The sequence below is a fragment of the Hordeum vulgare genome, chromosome 6H (assembly GCF_904849725.1).
Source record: "Hordeum vulgare subsp. vulgare chromosome 6H, MorexV3_pseudomolecules_assembly, whole genome shotgun sequence".
NCBI classification, from domain to species: domain Eukaryota; kingdom Viridiplantae; phylum Streptophyta; class Magnoliopsida; order Poales; family Poaceae; genus Hordeum; species Hordeum vulgare.
Genome location: NC_058523.1, coordinates 106,416,707 through 106,422,318, shown reverse-complemented (window position 1 = coordinate 106,422,318; position 5,612 = coordinate 106,416,707).

The following is a 5,612-nucleotide window of genomic DNA, read 5'->3' as shown; positions in this document are numbered from 1 at the left end:
TGATCCATCTAATCTAACTGGTTTTTCATGTGAATTATCCTATTCCTCAGACGAGTCATTTGACTCCAACTATAAACTGTTCAAAAATTAATCTGGTGAAGTATTTGCTTGATATGTTGGAACTAACTGCAGGAATGGCCCTCCCCTGAGGAAAACCTGGGTTCCCAAAAGTTGTCTTGAAAATCTTCAGGTGAATGTCCTCATGACACCACCACTGAAGAATCTGAACCCCAGATCAAATTCCTCAGGAGGACCAAAGTCTTCAAGAGGATCAAAATCCTCAACTGGTCAAAACTATGCTTGTACACGTGCTAATGCGTCTAACATGCAGGGAAACTACAAGGAATATGAATATGAACGTTACTCCTCAAATCATTATGTTCATAAATCCTCTAACCAGTTCTCTGCATATCCATATGAGTACTTTAATCCCCCTACTGTTAAGAGAAGTGCATTGGCCTCAATGCCACCTTTCTCATATGGTGCTCGCAGGATGATGAATGCTTTGCCACCCCTTTAGATGTGGGTGGTGAAGAAATCGAACTAATCACTTCTGCAGGTCAGGTCTCTAGATGAAAATCATCATCTGAAGAATTTGCTGGAGACCTGAAGAAATGCTTGATAGGACGCAAGCTAATGATTGATGAAATAGAAATATTTCACACGTCCTTACATTTCTGCTATGATGAAATTACTGATCTGATGAAACTAGTATCATATTCTTCAAATCTGAAGCATATGAGATGGTAAGCTGTACAAATTCATCTGCAGGATGACAAACACAAGAATACTAAGTGGGTTCTTGATAGTGGCTGCACACATCACATGACTGGTGATAAAAGCTTACTGATGAATATGCCACTAACTCCATCACCTCTGAAGCAAATCACATATGCTGACAAAGGTAAAAGCAAGGTATTGGGACTTGGCAAAGTGGCTATTTCCAAGGATAGGCATATGGACAAAGTGATGCTTGTTGAATCCCTTGGTTTTAACCTCATGTCAGTCTCGATGCTTTGTGATCTTGATATGATTGTTATCTTTGGTAGATATAGATGTGTAGTCATTATGGAATCTGACAGATCCAAAGTCTTCGAAGGTGTAAGAAGAGGGGAATTGTACATTGTTGATTTCTCTACAGGTCCTCAACCAGCCACTTGCTTACTAGCAAAAATCTTAGAAGGTTGGTTGGGGCACCGAAGACTAGGTCATGCAGGCATGAGGAATTTGCACACGCTCGCGAAGAAGAAGCATGTCTGCTCCTTATACTCCTCAGCAGAATGGTGTCGTCGAAAGGAAGAACATGACTCTGGTTGAAATGGCAAGAACTATGCTTGAAGAATATCAAACTCCTTGTCGCTTTTGGCCTGAAGCAATCCACACTACATGCCATATCATCAACAGGGTATATCTTCACAAATTCCTCAAGAAAATCTCATATGAACTCCTCACTGACAAGAAACCCAATGTAAGTTATTTCAAAGTCTTCGGTGCAAAATGCTGGATTAGAGATCCTCACTATAGCTCAAAATTTGCACCTAAGGCACATGAAGGTTTTATGCTCGGTTATGGAAAGGACTCGCACACTTACAGAGTCTTCAACAACTATCACAACAAAGTTTTTGAGATTGTAGATGTGCGGGTCGATGAAACTAATGGCTCGCAAAGAGAACAATTGCCTTCTGATCCTGATAAGCTGTCTCCTGAGGAAGCAATAAAGCTCAAGCCTACTGAAGACATTGTCCCAACTAAGGAAATTGATGAAGAAACGATCCCCATCACTGATGAAAATCAAGAAGAAGCTCCTGAGGAAATTGCACCAGCACCACTTCCTCAGCCCAGACAAAATCCTCAACCAGCTCATCCGAGGATTGCAAATGAAGTAGAACTTGACAAAATCCTCAACGACATCAACGCGCCAGGTCCTCTCACTCGCTCAAAAGCTTCACACTTAGTTAACTTTTGTGGGCATTTCTCCTTTGTATCTATCACAGAACCCTCAAAAGTTGCTGAGGCTTTTCTGGAACCGGAGTGGATCCAAGCTATGCAAGACGAACTTCTTCAATTCAAGCTGAATGACGTATGGGAGCTCGTCAAACGACCAGATCCTCCCAAGCAAAACATCATCGGCACCAAGTGGTTTTTCCGAAACAAGCAAGATGAGGCCGGTCAAGTGGTGAGGAACAAGGCATGACTTGTAGCCCATGGCTACACCCAGGTTGAAGGGATAGATTTCGATGAAACTTTTGCACCTGTTGCTAGACTTGAAGCTATTCGAATACTACTTGCTTATGCTAATCATCATAACATCATGTTATATCAAATAGATGTGAAAAGTGCATTCCTCAATGGTAAGCTTGAGGAAAAAGTATATGTTGCTCAGCCCCCAGGTTTTGAGGATCCAAAGAATCCAGACAAAGTCTTCAGACTCAAAAAGGCTCTTTATGGTCTCAAGCAAGCCCCTCGGGCATGGTATGATACATTGAAGGAATTCCTCATGAAGAAAGGCTTCAAACCTGGTTCACTCGATCCAACTCTTTTCACTAAATCCTATGATAATGAGCTATTTGTGTGTCAAATATATGTCGATGATATCATATTTGGTTGTACTGACAAACGATACAGTGATGAATTTGCTTACATGATGAGTGAAGAATATCAGATGTCCATGACGGGGGAGCTGAAATTCTTCTTAGGTCTTCAAATTCGTCAACAAAGCAATGGAATCTTCATATCATAGGAGAAATACCTCAAGGATGTTCTGAGGAAATTCGACATGCATGAATGCAAAGGTGCCAAGACTCCAATGCCTACCAACGGCCACCTCGGCACTGATGAAAATGGTAAAGATTTCGATCAGCAGGTATATCATTCTATGATTGGCTCTTTATTGTATCCATGTGCATCTAGGCCAGATATAATGCTTAGTGTTTGCATGTGTGCACGTTTTCAAGCAAAACCAAAGGAATCACATCATAAGGCTGTGAAACATATTCTTCGATACTTAGCTCACACACCAACACTAGGATTATGGTATCCCAAGGGCTCAAATCTTCATCAGGTAGGGTATTCTGATTCTGACTATGCTGGTGGCCGTGTGGATCGCAAGTCAATGTCTGGCACATGCCATTTCCTCGGAAGATCACTATTTTGCTGGTCCTCAAAGAAGCAGAACTGCGTATCACTCTCCACTGCCAAAGCTGAGTACATTGCTGCTGGTTCTTGCTGTGCTCAATTACTATGGATGAAGCAAACCCTCAAGGACTACGGCATCAACATGAAGAATGTGCCTCTCTACTGTGACAATGAGAGTGCTATCAAGATTGCATACAACCTAGTACGACACTCGAAGACCAAGCACATCCAGATTCGACATCATTTTCTTTGGGACCATGTCCTCAAGGGCAATATCCTCATCGACCATGTGAAGACTAATGATCAACTGGCAAATATCTTAGAATCTTCAAATGTTTTGTAAAAACATGCACACATCCTAACACTTATGAAAAATTGATGACTTAGATGTGCAGCACATAATGAATCGATTTTCTTCAAATAATGAAGAAGGTCACTCTGAATGTGAAGAAATGAATGAAGAAATTGATTCTCAGGGCCCTACGACAATTGTACGCGGCGTCTGTAATCAACATTCTTATATGGTGGGTCACGCCACCGCCCAATGTGAAATTCCTCAAGTTGATTTTCTTCAAGTGTTCTATTGCCTCAAAATGTGTTTTTCTTCAAAACAGCTGTTCTTCAGTGTGATGATTTATCACAAAATCTTCAAAAACACTTGATGACCTTCATTTGACTAGATAGACTGTGATTTCAAGTCCTCAACAGCATTCACTTATTGCTATTTCTTCAAGTTGATATTTTTGCTAAGTGAATGTGATCGGACCCTACATTCCCTCTATGCTATACTCATCCAGTCTATTCAATTCTTCATATGCGTTCTAGTTGAAACTTTGTTCAAAATCCTCACTGCGTCCGTGTCAGCTCATGATTTTGTAACGAAAATCCTCAAATCTTCAAAAGTTGTTTCTTTAATACACTGTAACCGAAACCCACTTCCCACGATCGGATAACCACGATCTCCACTATCTCCACCACACTATTCGGGAGCTACACGTGTCCTGCGGAGACGTAGAGGCAGGGGCGGTTTGGTCCGAAATTTTCGCGCCAACATTAACTTTTGGCTATAAATATGTCCTTATCCCCCTCGGCATACTCTTCTTCGCTCCATCGCTCTCCTGCTACAGCATACACCACCAAACCCTAGCGCCATCGCTGGTAGTCTCGTCGCCGGTGAGGAAGAGCTTCAGTGCCTCGACTTCTCCGTCGCCGAAACCACGCCGGAGTCGGACCATCTTCGTCCGCCCCCGCCGTAGACATCCTCTGTCGCCGGGTTAGGGTGCATTGGACACGCGACCGAAGAGCTTCTCCACACACACCTTTATGTGTTCTTCGTGCGCACCTTCCAGGGTAAATAAATCCCATTTTTACAGCAAGTTAGATCTAAAATTTTACATCTTCTATGTGAAATCTGTTTTTCCTCAAGAAACGATAAGCACTTGATTCCTCAAACACTGCCTATCACCACATCATTGATGAACTATGCTAAGCATCTAAGATTTTCACGAGATTCCTCAATTGTGCGAATTTTCGGATATGTACAACTCTGGAACCCAAGAACAGTATGCTTAGGCAAATTCCTCAACCACTGGTTATATTCCTCAAACTGTCAAACTTTTTCATTTTCCTCAAATCTGAGAATGCATATGACCTCTCCAAATTCCTCGCAACTATACTCTGTTCACAGGTACACACATGTCAGCTGATGAATCTCTCGGTTCTCATCACATTAACTCATTTGCAGCGTTTCTGGAAGAAAATCTTCAAGTCTCATCAGAATCCTCAAGAGTTCAATCTCATCAGCAAAATCCTCAGCTGAAGAAAATGGAGGATGGCAGAAAACAGAAGGGAAGAAAGAAACTTGAACAAAACACAACTGTGGATATCCCTGAGGATATTTACTTGGACTATTGCACGCCTGATGAAAATGAGACAATGACCAAGAGAAAAATACGGCTGTAGAAGATAGAACGCCGATGGGCAAAGGAATGGAAGGAATACATGTTTGTGACTGCCAAGTATGCGAAGAAATTCGCTCTGAAGCCCCTTGGCAGATGGGCCCCACTTGAGGATCATCAAGTAGCACATCCCTCAAGCCTCAAGACCATTGATGACTATCCAGATGAGAAGGAAAAGCATTTGGCTAAGCTCAAGAAGCAGGCAGAAGCTGCAGTGAGGAAATTCAATGAATCCTCAGCTGCTGCCTCAGCTGCTGCTACTTCCTCTGCCACTCAGACCTCTGGTTCAGCAATTCCTCAACCACACTCTGTGCCGTCAAAGCCAAGGGCTCCAAAGCCTCAAGAGAAGTCTGCTCTGGCTTTAGTCACAAAACCTTCAACACCAAAACCATCAGCGCCAAAACCCTCAATGCCAATCTCCTCAGCTTCAAAATCCTCAGCACCACCACCAAAGCCTCAAGAGAAACCAGTACAGAAGCAAGTCATGAAACCTATGACCGCCAGCTCCAGCTCCTCACT